The 19,108-nt window shown below is 43.9% G+C and overlaps 1 protein-coding gene across 2 annotated transcripts in view; it reads left to right on the forward strand.

Moving 5' to 3' along the window:
- Positions 1 to 7,150: 7,150 nt before the first annotated feature.
- The window catches only part of ORAI2 (ORAI calcium release-activated calcium modulator 2), a 92,403-nt gene continuing 80,445 nt past the window's right edge, over positions 7,151 to 19,108 (forward strand). Inside the window, exon 1 of one of the 2 annotated variants that reach the window (XM_073616666.1) lies at positions 7,151 to 7,399. The gene's annotated coding sequence lies outside the window, so the exon portion shown is untranslated. The remainder of the gene's footprint in view (positions 7,400 to 19,108) is intronic. The other variant, XM_073616667.1, reaches the window with a different exon arrangement.

Raw genomic sequence — 19,108 nt, forward strand, 5'->3', positions numbered from 1 at the left:
CATTTTATTCTCTAGGGTGTTAGAAAAAAAATGTATAATGTTTGGGGGTTCTAAGTAATTTTCTAGCAAAAAAAACTGTCTTTACCTTGCAAACAACAAATCTCAGAAAGAGGCTCGGTCCTTAAGTGGTTAAAACTGATCGCGGCTGTAATGAATTGTCGGGTCTCAGCAATATAGATAAAACTCATTGAAAAAAAGAGCATGGGATCCCCCCCAGTCCATTACCATTGTGGGCACGAGAGGCAGAACAGTGACGTGTGTGTGAAAACACACAAATCCCTGTTCTGTGAGGAGAGACAGATCGTGAGTTCCTAATAGCTAGGAACCATGATCTGTCATTTCCTCTAGGTCAGTCCCCTCCCCCCTACAGTTAGAAACACACACAGGGAACACAGTTAATCCCTTGATCACCCCCTAATGTTAACCCCTTCGCTGCCAGTGACATTTTTACAGTAATCAGTGCATTTTTATACCACTGATCGCTGTATAAATGCCAATGTTCCCAAAATGTGTCAAAAGTTTCCGATGTGTCCGCCATAATGTCACAATAAAAATAAAAATAGCAGATCGACACAATTACTAGTAAAAAAAAAAATAATAAAAATGCTATAAATCTATCCCCTATTTTGTAGACGCCATAACTTTTGCGCAAACCAATCAATAAACGCTTTTTGTGATTTTTTTTTTTTTTTTTTACCAAAAATATGTAGAAGAATACATATCGGCCTAAACTGAGAAAAAATAGTTTAAAAAAAAAAATGGGGATATTTATTATAGCAAAAAGTACAAAATATTGTTTTTGTTTTTTTTTTCAAAACTGTCGTTCTTTTTTTTTATAGCACAAAAAATAAAAAACGCAGAGATGATCAAATACCACCAAAAGAAAGCTCTATTTGTGGGAAAAAAATGACATCAATTTTGTTTGTGTACAGCGTCACACGACCGCACAATTGTTAGTTAAAACGACGCAGTGCTGAATCGCAAAAAATGGCCTGGTCATTCAGCAGCCAAATCTTCCGGGGCTGAAGTGGTTAAAGTTCTTGATGATCTGATAAATGGTTGATTTAGGTGCAATCTTAAGCCTCGTACACACGATGAGATTTTTGGACAACGGTTCGTCCGTTTTTTGTTGCATGCTAGTCTCATATCGAAAGTAAATAGGGTAACTCACCATATGAAAATTCTCGTACGTCAGAATTCAACTTCAGAAGTGACGTAATGTGTTGAATAGTTTTGTATGTATTCTTTTGTTTCTGAGCATGTGTAGTCTTGCGCTTACAATTTTTTTCGGATGAAAACCGTACTAATTAAACGAAAATCGGACGTTGAGTTCACGTATGACAAATATTTTATAGTCTGAACATCCAGCTTTTGTCGGACGAAAAAACAGAATCAGCTGTCGCGAGCACCATACTAACGATCCGAAAATCGTCAGATCGTTCGCCAGTCAAACTTTTACTTCCGATTTTCGTATTGTGTTTACGGGCCTTAAGTAGCAGCAATATCCCTGCCAGTGAATCACTTTTTGTGCAAAGAAATGATGACGGCACGTGTTTCCTTGCAGGTAACCATGGTTAACAGAGGAAGAACAACGATTTCAAGCACCACCCAACTTTTAAAGCTTCCAGGGGTTGCTGGAAGGCTTACTAAAGGCAAATCCACTTTGCACTACAAGTGCATTTGGAAATGCCTTTGGAAGTGCAGTCGCTTTAGATCTGAGAGGAAGGTCTAAAACGAGGGGAAGCTCTGCTGATTTTATCATCCGATCATGTGCAAATGCTGTTTTTTTATTTTCCTTGTATGTCCCCCTCAGATCTACAGCAACTACAATTCCAAGTGCACTTGTAGTGCAAAGTGGATTTGCCTTTAGTAAATAAACCCCTAGGTCTATTATTCTAAAGCTACTTCCACACTGGGGCCGGCGGGCGTTGGCGGTAAATCGGCACTATTTTTAGCGGTGCTAGTGGCTGAAAAAGGGTTAAAATCGCTGGCAAAGCACCGGTAGGTTAGTGGCGCTGCCCCATTGATTCCAATGGGCAGGGGCGCTTTAGGAGCGCTGAATAGACCGCTCCTACAGCGCTGCAAAGATGCTGCTTGCAGGACTTTTTTTACCGTCCTGCAAGCGCACCGCTCTAGTGTGAAAGCACACAGGCTTTCACACTGGAGAGACAGGAGAGGCTCTTTACAGGTGCTATGCAGGTGCAATTTTTAGCTCTGTACAGCGCCTCAGTGTGAAAATAGCCTAACTCAACCAGCTTTGTCCTCGTCAACACTGATACCTGTCTTAACGAGAGAATCACTGACATGAAGTCAGCTGGTCCTTTTGTGGCAGGGCTGAAATGCAGTGGAAATGTTTTTTGGGGGATTAAGTTCATTTTCATACCTCATCTGATCACTCTTTATAACATTCTGGAGTATATGCAAATTGCCATCATAAAAACTGAGGCAGCAGACTTTGTGAAAATGTATATTTGTGTCATACTTAAAATTTTGGCCATGGCGGTACATACAGAACAAGAGGAGATACTAAAGCCTCGTACACACGATTAGATTTTATGCTGACAAAACCTTGGACTTTTGTCCGAAGACGTGTGCCTGGATTTTGTCTTGCATACAAACGGCAAGGAATTGTCCTGCAACAAACACGAACGTAGTGACGTACTGCGTGGTTTTTCAGCTCTTTAGCGCCACCCCTTGGGCTCCTGTTAGTAGAAGTTTGATGAGTGTTGATTCTAGCTTTTCAGTTTGCGCTTTTCATTTAGCGTTTTTCAGTTTGCGCTTTTCATTTCGTGCTTTTCATTTAGCGCTTTTCTGTTCATTTCTGAATAGCCGTTCGTCAAACCAGACATGTTGCGGAAGCGGAGGAGATAACGTGTTATTTATTATTGGCCTTGTAGTTATTGCTTTGACCCAAGTCCAGTCCAGGAACAGGAGGAGGAGGATTTTTTGAACCAAAAATTGGTTGCTTTATTAATCATGACCAATTATGTCATATGCCTTTGCTGCGGGAGCTCCAGGAGAATAATCCAGATGATTTGCGGGATTATCTCCGGATGACGAACCCCTGCTTTCACTAACTCATGGCATTGTTCACCCCCTATATTAAGAAGCTGGACACATGCATGAGGCTTTTATTTTATTTTTTAGTTGAATAATAATGATTTGATTTGGTATATTTTCTATATTTTTGGATGCATAGAATGCACTTTTTGGTAAAGTTCTATTGGCAGATAGCATGTCTAATTTTATTTGTTTTCTTTTTTTAGTGCACAACAAAAAAATTGTGTAGAATAATACTTGGCTATGTGTTTTACTTCAAATGACAGTTTGGGAGTAGGCAGTTACATTTTAACCACTTCCATACCGGGCCTATTCTGGCACTCCTCTCCTACATGTAAAAATCATAATTTTTTGCTAGAAAATTACTCAGAACCCCCAAACATTATATATATATATATATATATATATATATATATATATATATATATATATATATATAATTTCATTAATTAAAAATAACAAAACAGTAAAGTTAGCCCAATTTTTTTGTATAACGTGAAAGGTGATGTTCCGTCGAGTAAATAGATACCCAACATGTCACGCTTTAAAATTGCGCACACTCATGGAATGATGCCAAACTGGTACTTAAAAATCTTCGTAGGCGACACTTTATATTTTTTTACAGGTTCCATGTTTAGAGTTACAGAGGAGGTCTAGTGCTAGAATTGTTGCTCGCTGTGTAACGCACGCGGTGATGCCTCACATGTGTGGTTTGAACAGCGTTTACATATGTGGGCAGGACTTACGTGTGCGTTTGCTTCTGAGCGCGAGCTACTGGGGACAGGAGCGTTTTAATTTTTAATTTTTTTTTATTATACTTTTTTTTAATTTTTATACTTTCTTTTACATTTTTTTTATCACTTTTATTCCTATTACAAGGAATGTAAACATCCCTTGTAATAGGAATCGTTTGTGACAGGTCCTCTCTATGGAGAGATGCGGGCTCAATAAGACCCCACATCTCTCCTCCAGGCTGGAAAGCATGAAATCGGAAAAAAAAATCTATGGTCTCATACTTACCAGCCGCGATCGCGGCTTTGTTTACATCCGCGGCCCGGACGCGTTTTGGCGGCGGACGATTCTTTCTCCGGGTCCCCAATGACATGGAACCGCCGCTATGATCATTCTTATGGTGCAAAGAATCACCGTCTGAAAACAAGGATATCTGAATGATGCCTGTAGCTGCTGGTATAATTCAGATATTCCCACTGAAATTCAAAGACGTCATATGACGTCTTTGCGCGGGAAGTGGTTAAAAATTACATTGTAAAATTAACAAGGGACACAACATTGTTGTATCTTTGATCTTAAAAACTACAGGATAATGGTGTTGTGGTAAGTTGACCCCCCCCCCCCAAAAAAAAAACAAGCATAATAATATTATTCTTGATATCACAAGAAAAAAAAGCCTTGGAAAATTTGTTTGGCAGAACTCCATCAGTATCACCAGCAAAGCAGCTTCATTATTATCCTATTAACCGCTTGCCGACTGGCTCACGCCGATATACGTCGGCAGAAGGGAACGTACAAGCAGATTAACGTACCTGTACGTTGCCCTTTAAGAAGCGGTTTGCGGGCCCCCCCCTGCGACCTCCGTGAGTGTGATCGCAGGTCCCGCGGACTTGATGTCTGCCGGGTGCCCGCGATCATCTCACAGAGAGGAAGAACGGGGAAATGCAAATGTAAACAAGCATTTCCCCGTTCTGCCTAATGACAGGACACTGATCACAGTTCCCTGTAATCGGTAGCGGTGATCAGTGTCGTGTCACACATAGCCCCTCCCCCTCACAGTTAGAATCACTCCCTAGGACACACTTAACCCCTGCAGCGCCACCTAGTGGTTAACCCAGTCACTGCCAGTCACATTGACACAGTAATCAATGCATTTTTAATTGCACTGATCGCTGTATAAATGTGAATGGTCCCAAAATTGCGCCAAAAGTGTCCGATCTGTCCGCCATAATGTCACAGTCACGGTTAAAACCGCTGATCACCGCCATTACTAGTAAAAAAAAAAAATATTAATGAAAATGCCATAAAACTATCTCCTATTTTGTAGACGCTATAACTTTTGCGCAAACCAATCAATAAATGCTTATTGCGATTTTTTTTTACCAAAAATATGTAGAAGAATATATATCGGCCTAAACTGAGGGAAAAAAAAAAATTTTTATATATTTTTTGGGGATATTTATTATAGCAAAAAGTAAAAAATAATGCGTTTTTTTCAAAATTGTCGCATTATTTTGTTTATAGCGCAAAAAATAAAAACCGCAGGGGCGATCAAATACCACCAAAAGAAAGCTCTATTTGTGAGGAAAAAAGGACGTCAATTTTGTTTGGGAGCCACGTCACACGACTGCGCAATTGTCAGTTAAGGCGACGCAGTGCCGAATTGCAAAAAGTGCTCTGGTCTTTGGGCAGCCAAATGGTCCGGGGCTGAAGTGGTTAAAGAAGAAGAAAATCTGCGCTACATTTCTAGATTTCATAATATGCTGCGTCACGAATATTAATTCTCCATTACGAATGATAGTTTACAAGACTGACCGCTTATGGCTCGTCCTTGCTTCCGAGCATGCGTGTTTGTACTTTGGACTTTTGTCCAATGGACTTGTGTACACACGCTCGGAAAATCTGACAACACACATTTGTCAGCTGAAAATTTATAACCCTGCTATCCAACATTTGTCTGCAGAAAATCCGACAACAATTGTCCGATGGAGCGTACAAACGGTCGGATTTTCCACCAACAGCCTGTCATCACACATTTCCTGTCGGAAAATCCGATCGTGTGTACGAGGCTTAAGACAGGTTTCGTCAACCAGGGCTCCTCCAGAGGTTCCACCAGTGCTCCTCCAGGGGTTCCTCCAGGGGTTCCACCAGGGCTCATCCAGAGGTTCCACCAGGGCTCATCCAGAGGTTCCACCAGGGCCCCTCCAGAGGTTCCACCAGGGATCCTCCAGAGGTTCCACCAGGGATCCTCCAGAGGTTCCACGAGGACTCCTCCAGAGGTTCCACCAGGGCTCCTCCAGGGGTTCCACCAGGACTCCTCCAGGGGTTCCACCAGGACTCCTCCAGAGGTTCCACCAGGGCTCCTCCAGAGGTCCCACCAGGGCTCCTCCAGAGGTTCCACCAGGGCTCCTCCAGAGGTTCCACCAGGGCTCCTCCAGAGGTTCCACCAGGGCTCCTCCAGAGGTTCCACCAGGGGTCCTCCAGAGGTTGCACCAGGGCTCTTCCAGAGGTTCCACCAGGACTCCTCCAGAGGTTCCACCAGGACTCTTCCAGAGGTTCCACCAGGACTCTTCCAGAGGTTCCACCAGGACTCTTCCAGAGGTTCCACCAGGACTCTTCCGGAGGTTCCACCAGGACTCTTCTGGAGGTTCCACCAGGACTCTTCTGGAGGTTCCACCAGGACTCTTCTGGAGGTTCCACCAGGACTCTTCCGGAGGTTCCACCAGGACTCTTCTGGAGGTTCCACCAGGACTCTTCCGGAGGTTCCACCAGGGCTCTTCCAGAGGTTCCACCAGGACTCCTCCAGAGGTTGCTAGGGGTTCTTCTGTAGATATAGTTTTTTTAGCAGGGGTTTTTCCTGAAACCAGAAAGTTATGTCAAGTTCCTCCATGTTGAAAAAGGTTGAGAAAGGCTGTACTAAGAATGCCACCCAATCTACAGAAGAGAGGTGTAACAACAGGTACCCTGTATTAGTATCATCCAACAAAACGTTTTATCGGAAACTTCCCCATTGGAAGAGTGTACAGAAGGGGGGTGTGAGTGTCTGAGGGGACCCTGAGATCTTCAGGTAGCTCTCCTAGGACATGAAGGGTTAAGCTCTGAGCCTGCCCTGTGTACACCATGAAGAACACTAATAATGAGAAGAATGGGCTTTGTGCTCTGACATGCTAAGGTGACTGTAAAGCAAACACTCTGTTCTATAAGCAGACAAAGGGCCGCGCTGGGAGACGGCCAGTAAGAATGCGGTGTAGCCGACTGCTCAGTGTGGACAGTGGGTGATAACAGCGAGCACTCAGCACTCAGCACTCAGCACTCAGCAGTCACTGGGCTGTCACTGGGAGAGACACATCATATCACAGGGGAGGAGACAGGCCGTACTGAGGAAGACGCTCCTCCAGCCAATCAGCGCTCAGCTTACATGACACTACACAGCTGGAAGGAAGCGATGTGTGTGCGGTGTGCCCGGTGTCAGCTGATCGCCTCCATCCCTCCCCCGATCACACCTGGTGATGGTGATGTGCCCGGAGTGTAGCCGGGGAATACAAACACCCGACCCCCCCCTCCACCGGGATCCGGCCTCCGATCACTGCTGACGAGGGTGTGTCCGGTAAGTCCGATCACTGCCAGCACCTACTATTGGGGAAGGATGGACGTTACCATCTTATGTATACCTTGTACTGGGGGGATGGAGATTATACAGTATATACAGTATATATTCCCTGTACTGGGAGGATGGACATCACCATTATACAGTATATATAGTATATATTTACCCTGTACTGGGAGGATGGAAATCGCCACTATACAGTATATATAGTATATATACCTTGTACTGGGGGGGTGGAAATCACCATTATACAGTATATATAGTATATATTCCCTGTACTGGGGGGTGGAGATCACCATTATACAGTATATATAGTATATATCCCTTGTACTGGAGGGGGTGGAGATCACCATTATACAGTATATATAGTATATATCCCTTGTACTGGAGGGGGTGGAGATCACCATTATACAGTATATATTCCCTGTACTGGGGGGTGGAGATCACCATTATACAGTATATATAGTATATATACCTTGTATTGGGAGGGATGGACATTGGAGATTCTAAACATGGCAAGGTAATAGCCAATCAGAACCTTGACGTAGCAGCAGTACATAGAATACAGAAATCTATTGGAGAGTTACAATTTAGGGTAACTACACATGACACACATCAAAAAATGAACCAATTACTCTATTTGATCAAATCCAATATAAAGTCTAAATCGATCGTAAAGGAATTTTTGGCTTTTCCATTGTACATTTGATCATTTCTTTTATGAAATCTTACATTATTCAGATAATAAAGTCAATGTTTGTGTGTGTGGTCACCATTAGAGCTACCAACAACCATGTAGTGCAAGGGCCTGTCTGATTGGATACAGATTAATTGGACAGTTTAGGTCGGTCTTCATATGACAGTTTTGGTAGATCTAAGATTAAAGTGATTGTAAAGGGGGAAAAAAAAAACATTGTTCTTAACTACTTGACCTCCAGCAGGTTTTACTCCCTTCATGTGCAGGGCATTTTATGCTATTCAGCACTGCACTAGTGTAACTGACGATTGCGCGGTCATGCAACACTGTATGCAAATGACATTTTTATAATTTTTTCACACAAATAGAGCTTTCTTTTGGTGGCATTCAATCACCACTGGGTTTTTTTTCATTTTTTTTGCTATTTAAATGATACAATACTAAAAATTTTGAAAAAAAAAACCTATGTTTTTCTATTTGTTTATTTCACAAATAATCTTTCTTCATAAATTTAGGCCAAAATGTAGTCTGCTCCATTTCTTTGGTAAAAATAACCCAGGTACCATGTGATGGCTATGAGCCAATCACAGCATCACAATAGTAAGCAATGTGCTGCTTTCTTTAGAAACGCATGGGTGACAGTAATTTTTAATGGCATCCCAAATGCATCTACCAAATGCGTGTGGATTTGCGTCCACCAAAGCGCATGGTACCACAGTATCATAATTTTTAAAATTGTGCCTGTTATACTTTTTGCTTGGGTTGTGGTGTGAACTGGCCTTAAAACTCAGCTTTATATAGCAATTATAAAAATAATATTTTTTTTCCCCAGAGTTTAGCTTTAAATGATTTCACTTTATTCATCGTTTTTTTGGTAGTTGTGTAACCACTGCTTTTCTGCTTCATACAGCAGCTGTGGGTGGGATTCAGCGGTGTCAGGAAAGTCCATTCTTGTGTCGATGACTTCAATTTCCTGCTAGACCTTTTTTTCTGCACTCTCCAGGGTTGTGTGATGGTACAGTGGGAGTGACGCTCCCACACAAAAGACACCTGTAGTGTCACGGCTGGGTGACAACGCTGTTTATATTTCCAAAGCTTTACTTACAGTATTGTTGTCCATTTGCAGGAAGTGGCTTAAAGCGGAGTTCTACCCAAAAGGGGAAACTCCACTTGTTGGCACCCCCCTCCTCCACTGCCACATTTGCCACTTTTTGGGGGGGGGGGTGGGTACCTGGTTTTGACAGGTACTTCCTGGTAAGATCGCCGCATGGCGATATCCGTCATTTCCGGCCCCTCTTCCTCCCCCCCTACTGCCTTCTGGGACCTGTGTGTGTCCCAGTAGATGACGGGACCATTCACAAAGCGCAGCGCGACTGGCGCATGTGCAGTAGGAAACCTGCTGTGAAGCCTGAAGGCTCCACTACCGGTTTCCCTTACTTGCAATGCCGGCGCCTGCACTCGAAGCCAATGGACAAATCGGCTTGGGGTGCTGACATTGCGGGATCCCTGGACAGGCTATTTTCACACTGGGGCAGGTAGGCGCTGGCAGTGAAGCGACACTACTTTTAGCGCTGCTTTACTGTCGTTTTAGCGGTGCTAGTAGGCTGCTAGCGGGCGGTTTTAACCCCCTGCTAGTGGCCGAAAAAGGGTTAAATCCGCCTGCAAAGCCAATGGTTTGGTGGCAGTGTGCCCCATTGTTTTCAATGGGCAGGGGCACTTTAGGAGCGGTGTATACACCGTTCCTACAGTGCTGCAAAGATGCGGCTTGCAGGACTTTTTTGACTGTCCTGCAAGCGCACCGCTCCAGTGTGAAAGCCCTCGGGCTTTCACACTGGAGACACAGGAGAGGCTCTTTACAGGCGCTATGCAGGTGCTATTTTTAGCGCTGTAGCGCCTGTAAAGCTCCTCAGTGTGAAAGTAGCCTAAAAGTCAGCAGCTACAGTATTTTTAGCTGCTGACTTTTATTTTTTGTACAGGCTGGAACTCCGCTTTAGGCCCCTTTCACACTGAGGCACTTCTTAACTGCCAGTAAAACACTGAGCGCCTTTGAAGAGCTTTTCAGGCGCTTTCAATGGAGAGGGATGTTTTTTTCTCCGCCCCGCCAGCGAACTGCCCCAGTGTGAAAGAATTCATTGATTTTAATGGAAATACATTTTCGTGAGGTTTTTCAGGCCCTTTTTTAAGCTTGAAAGCGCCTCAGTGTGAAAGGGGGCTTAAGGAAGAAGTATCAAGGCAAGAGGTAAGCGTTGGGAAGAGGAATTCACCAGCAAGAGGGCGGGGATAAGGCCCCTTTCACACTGGGGCGGTGCGGGTGCTATTTTTCGCGCCGCTTCACTGTCGTTTTATCGGTGGTATTCGGCTGCTAGCGGGGCGGTTTTACCCCCCTGCTAGCGGCCGAGAAAGGGTTAAAACCACCGCAAAGCGCTGCTGCAGCGGCGCTTTTCCGGCGGTATAGCCGCGCTGCCCCATTCATTTCAGTGGGCAGGAGTGGTGAAGGAGCGGTATACACACCGCTCCTTCACCGCTCCAAAGATGCTGCTAGCAGGCCTTTTTTAGTGTCCTGCCAGCGCACCGCTCCAGTGTGAAAGCCCTCAGGCTTTCACACTGGAGTGTGAGGAGCGGCTCTTTCAGGGCGCTTCGCAGGCATCTGCAAAGCGCCCCAGTGTGAAAGGGGTCTAAGTTTCAGGCCTCATGCACACTGGACGTTTTTTTAAATTTTTACAGCAGCCGTTTTTGGCTGTAGGCTGTTTTTTCTACAGTCATTAAACTCTCCATCATGTTATCCTATGTGTCCATGCACACATAGGCTGTTATCAGCAGTTTTGGGCAGTGGCGTTTTTGAGCAGTAAAAAAACCCCAAAACTAGTGGGTTCTGAGAGACATTTTCAGCTGTAAAAACGCTCTAACATTGATAAACTTCGATAAACGCTCAAAAACATCGCTCACCAGCGTTTTTTAACCTTTTTGATCCTTTGAAAAAAAATAAAAAAAATTTCTTCAACGCGGAAAAACGCTAAAAACGCTAAAAAATGCTATTGCAAAAACGTTGAAAAAGTCGAAAAACTCACTGCAAAGCTACTGACGTTTTTATAACGTTATTTTAACGTCCAGTGTGCATGAGGCCCGAGTGCCCTGTCCCTCTCCTCTGCTTCCTCTTGCCAGCTTAGTCAGACAGCCATGTGCCAGGTGTGTGAGTGTGGGTGGGGGGGGGCATCACAGGTAGCGTTATAGTGCACTTCGGATGATGGTAGAACATAATACATGTATTTTGTCCAATCCGGAACGAAATAATGTAGAAAAAATATAATGGCAATTCTTTTATAAGCTCCATAATACTGGCAGGATCAACAGGAATGAATAGGGAGCTAGACAGGGACATGGGAAATGGCACTTTTGTTATTGAAGGTGACATAGTGATTGGACATAGATTGATGATTGTTATGCCAAAGTGTCTGCGGACATGTGGAAACAATTGAAACTGTGCTTTATTTCTGGACAGTTCATAAAACATTGTGACAGTGCTTAGGATTTCTCATTTTGGCTTCCTGCTGTTTTCAGTTGTTTCTGTGTACATTTATGTCACTCATCCAGTATAATAAAATGTCTCCTGGCCCCTGACAGAAATCCTTCCTCTATAGACACATCCTGTGTTTTGCACAAATCTCTCTATTCGTATGAGCTGAAAAAAGCCCTCTGCTTCTTGGATGAGCCGTAATAAACAATCAGTCTAAAGTTATACAGCATCTTGTCAGCTCCTCACACCAACCCGAGAGCCTTCCTCTTCCTGCGCCTGTTTTGCATGACATATTGCTGTCCCCACAATCGCCCTGTGTCAGGGTTTCCTAGTCAAATTTAGAATACATATTCACAAACTCAAATACTCACCAATATCATTCTGCGCTCATAATGTACTGCTTCATTAACCCCTTATCCCATTATGCTGTAAAAATTGTGACAAATACTCAATTTTGTTTTGCAGAAGTCATTTTGTGCCGTAAGGGGTACCTCTTTATTCCTTTAGAGCAGGGGTCTCCAAACTATGGCCCTCCAGTTGTTCAGGAACTACAATTCCCATCATGTCTAGTCATGTCTGTGAATATCAGAGTTTTACAATGCCTCGTGACGTGTAGTTCCGCAAAAGCTGGAGGGTCTAGAGCAGGGGTCTCAAACTGGCAGCCCTCCAGCTGTTGCGAAACTACAAGTCCCATCATGCCTCTGCCAGTGGGAGTAATGCTTGTAACTGTCAGTCTTGCAATGCCTCATGGGACTTGTAGTTTCACAACAGCTGGAGGGCCGCCAGTTTGAGTCCCCTGGTCTAGAGTCAGTCCAACCAAAACTGATTTCATTTTTTTTGTAGATGCTGGATAGTTAAACCATTTTTTATCCACTGCCGGGATCTAAATGCTTAAGGCCCATTGCCAGGAAAAGTACAAATCCTTCCTTGCAGCAGAGCTGCTCCCACACTGCAAGGGTCAAATGCTGTTTTAGGTCTAAGGAAGTGTTTCTCATCTGCAGGACCACAGCCTTCCTTCTTTCCTTCTGTTGGGCTTGATAGTGGTTGCAGTGTATTTTAAGAGCCAGCCAGCACTGACTGCTTTCCCTGCCAAGCCATGGTTTGATAGCTACTGCTGTCTGTGTAGCGAAACTCTGTGCTAGCCTAATAGGCAATGCCTGCTTTATAAGCTAGATAGCTACCCATAAGTGAAAGGGAGAGGGGGATTCTGACTACTCTAGCCTCCATGCCTTACATATGATGCTTGGTGGCTCTCTGGGTCCACCATTGTAAGGGGACACACTGACCACCAACATAAGGGGGCACACTGACTACCAACGTAAGGGGGCACACTGACCACCAACGTAAGGGGGCACACTGACTACCAACATAAGGGGGCACACTGACTACCAACATAAGGGGGCACACTGACTACCAACATAAGGGGGCATACTGACCACCAAAGTAAGGGGGCACACTGACCACCAGCGAAGGGGGGCATGCTAACCCCCAGTGTAGGGGGGAATGCTCAGGAGGGGGAGTGGAGGGTGCTGAGTACTCTGCCCTCTACGCCTCACATCTGATGCTTGGTGGTTCCCTGGGTCTGCCATTATAATGGGGCACACTGACCACCATGTCAAGGGGCACACTGACTACCAGCTTAATGGCCCGTACACACGATCCGAAAATCGGATGATAAATACCGCTTTTGAAGCAATCGTACGATAATCGGATCGTTAGTACAGAGCTTTCGAGAGCCGATCACTACACTTCATCCGATATTATCCGATTGGACAAACACAACATTTTTTCTCATATGATACCAGATCGTAGGATTTTCATTTAATCAGTACAGTTGTTGTCCAAAAATACAATAGAAATACACTACAACACATACATCACTTCAGATTTTTTTAATTCTATCGTACGAGAATTTTCATAATTTAAGTAACCTCGCCATTTTTGATATGCAACTAGCATGCAAAAAACCCCCCCTAAAAAACGGACGATCTGTCTGTTTTTCAGATCATGTGTACGGGCTATAAGGGACTTTCTGGCTTGTGGTGCCACTCAAATAGCTAATGTATCCACTTCAGTGATTCACGAGGCTGTGGGTCCCGGCGTCTAAGATAGGCATCCAGGAATCATGATAATCTGTGTAATGCAGAGACACCGTACTCCCAACAGCCCGATGTGTGATATGGGTATAGAACAGCCTCAGCTCCTCCCAAGCCAAGCCCGCTGATGCATTTCACCCCACCTTTGGGGCTTAGTTATAGAGGTCTGCGTCCAGGGCTGATCATTCGCAGGTAATCTGCTCCAGATTCCTTAAAGTGGTTCCAAAGGCTTAAGGTTTTTTTTACTTTCATTATTTTATTTTATTTTATTTTATTTTTTTTCAGGTACTTATATAGCGCTGTCAATTTACGCAGCACTTTACATAGACATTGTACATTCACATCAGTCCCTACCCTCAAGGAGCTTACAATCTAAGGTCCCTAACTCACATTCATACATACTAGGGACAATTTAGCCAATTCCAATTAACCTACCAGCATGTCTTTGGAGTGTGGGAGGAAACCGGAGTACCCGGAGGAAACCCACGCAGGCACAGAGAGAACATGCAAACTCCAGGCAGGTAGTGTCATGGTTGGGATTCGAACCAGTGACCCTTCTTACTGCTAGGCGAGAGTGCCGCCCATTTTGTGCATGAAGGTAAAAAACCTTCTCTGTGCAGCAGCCCCCCCAAATACTTACCTGAACCCCATTGGGATCCAGCCAACCTCAGCTCTCTTGGGACTCTCTCTCCTCTTTGACTGCTGCCACTGCTTGGGTGCCCCTATTGCAAGCTGCTAGCTCTGGGGGCACTCGGCAGAAAGAAGGGGACAGGAGCACCGATGAAGATTTTAGTGTTAAGGTGGACTTATCTTTTAATGTAACTTTAAGTCTTAGCAAATTTCCCCCAATTTATATAAACATGTATACATTCAGAGGATCATGTGATCGTTAGCCGATCCTCTTGGCTCATGATCGTTAGTATGAGACTAGGAACTGCTGGTGACAGCTCAGCTTCCATTCTGGGAGCGTGCTTCCAGCACAAACACAAGCGCTCAGATATGTGGCACCTCGGGAGAAGGGCCACCTCTGTGCCACTGCATATATGTGTGATATTAGCATCAATATTAAGGGACTGACTATAAATTTTATAATCAAGTTAATGTTACAGTAATGTCATTTGGCATCAAGAATATCTCAATGAAATACCATTATATTGTATTTGTTTTGTATCGGTAAGCAGCCATTATAATTGCAAATATATGTATTCATATAGAAATGACCATTTGTGTAACGAGCCAAACTCAATAAAGAACTATAGAGGTATACTGTATGTCTACATGGCAATAAGATGCATGGGGGGTTATTTACTAAAGGCAAATCCACTTTGCACTACAAGTGCAAAGTGCACTTGAAATTGCACTGAAAATGCACTTGGAAGTGCAGTCGCTGTAGATCCGAGGGGGACATGCAAGGAAATTAAAAAAACAGCATTTTAGCCTGCACATGATTGGATAAAAAAAACAGCAGAGCTTCCCCTCATTTCAGATCTACCCCTCAGATTTACAGCGACTGCACTTCCAAGTGCACTTTCAGTGCAATTTCAAGTGCATTTTGCACTTGTAATTTGCACTTGTAGTGCAAAGTGAATTTGCCTTTCGTAAATAACCCCCATGTTTTCATTGGTTTCTGTGGAGTACGTTGTTGGTAAATGCGGCAGGACATGCAGATTATTGGTATGTGTTAATCTGATGAAGTCTTGAGTCGTTCTCAGACAGAACATATCAGTGTCTAATGAGGTCTCAGGCCCAGTTCACACTAGTGAAATGCCAGACATCGCATGTGATTCACACCACATTGCTGTGCACATCCCCTGCAATGTCTGTGCGATGCAATTTCAGCCATACAAACTGTATGGCTGAAATCGCATCTCATTTGCACCAAAAAAAGTGCAGGACCCGTTTTTTCACACCCATGCGATCCGATTCCTGCACCATTTTTCAGTTCGCACTACAATCTGCAAACCAATCTGGGGGTGTCGTTAACTTTACATTGACACCCAGATCGGTTCGCCGCTGTGCGATTCAGGTGGGAACCCGCACTGGATTCGCAGGGTTCTCGCATCGCACTAGTATGTATGCCATTATGGTCTGTGATGGATTATCTGCATGCTCTGCCAAAACTGTAGCTACCGATGTTTAGAACAAACATTGTTGAGCTGCAGGTTTCACCAGCCATGCATGAGCTGAACTATTGAGTGTGATAAGGTACCAGGTGATGGGATTGTTAAGTGGAATTTTAAATACAGATGGAAAAGGGGTGACCAGGAGACCTTTTGTTGCAGACATACTAAAACTGAATGGTGGTAACAAGCCCTTAGATTTTAGTCTGAAGGTTATGTTTATTTTCAGTAATCTATTTGATGGCCTACCTTTGTCAGCTGTGTCCACTGATGGAAGCAACTACAGCAAAGGCTACAATCTGTATATGGACAGTGTGTGTGCATGGCCAAAGGAACATAAAATACATTTTTGCGTTTCCATTGTGAAACCTAAACACCAGGCAAAAGCTAAATACACGGCTGAATGACTGATATGAAAGCTGTTTTACCTGCCAAAGAATTTGTATTTTTGGCAGGTACATGGCTCTGCCTCTCAAGCACAGTTCTACCTAACAGGGGAAAGAAAGGGTCTGATCTTTCTCTGCTTCAAGTGGTTGTAAAAGCTGAAGGTATTCTATGCATGAGGGTAAACCCCCCCCCCCCCATATGTACCTGAGCCCGATGTTCCTCAATCACAGCCGGTGAGCCAATGTGGGGGGGGGCTCCTCTGCGTACAGGTACGTGATTTTGCACTTACAGGTCTGCGACCTGCTCCTGCTTGGACACAGTGGGAGCCAATCAGCGTGTCTGGCGGACCCGATGTCCGCCGGGAACCGTTCCCTAGAGGCAGAATGGCGGTCTGCCTATGTAAACAAGGCAGATCGCCGTTCTGTTAGTAGCGAAGACAGAGATCCTGTGTTTCTGCTAAGCACCTCCCCCACACAGTTACAAAGCATTCCCTAGGGACACATTTAACCCTTTGATCGCCCTTGATGTCCCCTTCTCTGCCAGTATCATTAGTACAGTGACAGTGCATATTGTTTTAGCACTGATCACTGTATTAGTGTCACTGGTTGGCAAAACAGTATCAAGTGTCCTATTTGTCCACCGCAGTGTCGCAGTCCTGCTATAAGTCGCTGATCTTCGCCATTACTAGTAACAAAAATAAAAATTCCATAAAAATATCCCATGGATTGTAGACGCAATAACTTTTGCGCAAACCAATCAATACAGTATACGCTTTGTGATTTTTTTTTTTTTTTAACAAAAATTTGTAGCAGAATACACATTGCTGTACATTGATGAAGAAATTAGATTGTTTAATTTTTTTTTTTATTGGATGTGTTTTATATCAGAAAGTGAAAAATTTTTTTCAAAATTGTCACTCTTTTTTTTGTTTATAGCGCAAAAATTAAAACCCGCAGAGGTGATCAAATACCACCAAAAGAAAGCTCTATTTGTGGAAAAAAAAGGACATCAATTTTATTTGTGCACAGTGCCGCAGGTCCACGCAATTGTCCGTTTAAAGTAAGGCAGTGCCATATCGCAAAAAATGGTCTGGTCAGGAAGGGGGGTAAACCTTTCGGAGCTGAAGCAGCGGTTGTATACTCCAGTTGGACATTTTTATCTACAGCTAAGCCTATAATAAGGTTTACCTGTAGGTAAAACAAATATCTCCTACACAGTTTAGGAGATATTCACCCTGCATGCAGCCGATGACGTCAGCGACGCATTCGCAGTGAAGGTCCGGCGCATCGTGCGGAACTTGCCAGAACTGAGGACTCACAGCGCCGGAGTCAGCGACCTCGGAAGAAACGGCGAGGCAACATGTCAGTCCCCACAACGCTGACCGGGTGGGGCTGCGGGAGCTTCGTTTTAAGGTAAGTATTTCATAATGTGCTAGTGTACGATGCATACTAGCTCATTATGCTTTTGTCTTGCAGGTTTTTTTTTTTTTCTTCAGCGGTTTACTCCTGCTTTAATATCAATTTCAGTTCCACTCTATCTACAGGTTCTGGACAGTGAATGAAGGCGAGTTACACTAATGCGTGCTGTCATTCTGCTTTCCCCTCCTATCAGCATGCTCCTTGCACTGCAGCACACCTCTTTGACTCCTTGTGCTGCTTTTCCCCCTCTCTAAGCTCTGCTGTGCAGTAGACTGCAAGAGGGTGATACCAAGTCTAAAGTACACTATTTACATTTAAAAATACATTTAATGATGCATTATTGGTAAAGGAAAAGGTAAAGTGTACCCAATGCCACTTTTATCCTTTCTAATGCCTAGTACACACTATGAGAAAATCAGGCGAACGATTGTCCGATTTTCCAAGAAGGTGTGTATCACGATGTAACCGAGAATAATGTTAACGAAAAACGAGAAAGGCGAATGTAGCTATGTACTAGCATCTTCCAGGTCATTCTTTGCTTCCGATCATGTGCGGTATTCTCTTTTTTATTCTTTCCATACGATTACTGTACACATTGAATAATTATCAGATGTTGTGTTCACTTAGGTTCAAAATTTTCTAGCTTGCGCCTTCATTTTTTTTTGTCTGAACAGTTGGAATCGGCTGTCGAAAAGCACTTACTAATGAACAGATAATCCACCGTTCGTTCCTCTTACTGAAATGTTTATCCGTTTTTCTTATTGTGTGTACTGGCCATCACCCTGCAATGTAACACCTCCAAACATGGATCGCTCTTCAGAGGGCACCACGTGTAAACGAGCATTAATAGGTAGAAATAGTGGAAGCATCTGTGCCCTTCAATTACTACTCAAAGCTTTTACAAAGCTTTTACTTTACAAAAGCAAAATGCAAAGTATTTACTCTAGAGCAAAGATTGGAACGATGGACACTTTCTCCAGTTTCAGGCAACCGAGCATTTCTATGAACTTGAAAAAGTGATAAATAATCAGTGAAAGACAAGTATAGTTAGTTTTTCCTAAAGTGGTTGTAAAGGCAGAAGGTTTTTATCTTAATGCATTCTATGCATTAAGATAAAAAGCCTTCTGTGTGCAGCAGCCCCCCTCAGTCCCCCTAATACTTACCTGAGCCCTATCTTGATCCAGTGATGTTGCACAAGAGACTTGGCTGTCCAGCACTCCTCTTCTCATAGGCTGAGACAGCAGTGTGGCGCTATTGGCTCCCGCTGCTGTTAATCAAAGTCAGTGAGCCAATGAGGAGAGAAAGGGGGCCAGACCGCGGCTCAGTGTCTGAATGAACACAGGGAGCTGCGGCTCAGGTGCCCCTATAGCAGTGATGGCGAACCTTGGCACCCCAGATGTTTTGGAACTACATTTCCCATGATGCTCATTCACTCTGCAGTGTAGTTGAGCTTCATGGGAAATGTAGTTCCAAAATA

Source organism: Aquarana catesbeiana, linkage group LG02 (assembly GCF_042186555.1).
Source record: "Aquarana catesbeiana isolate 2022-GZ linkage group LG02, ASM4218655v1, whole genome shotgun sequence".
Lineage (NCBI taxonomy): Eukaryota > Metazoa > Chordata > Amphibia > Anura > Ranidae > Aquarana > Aquarana catesbeiana.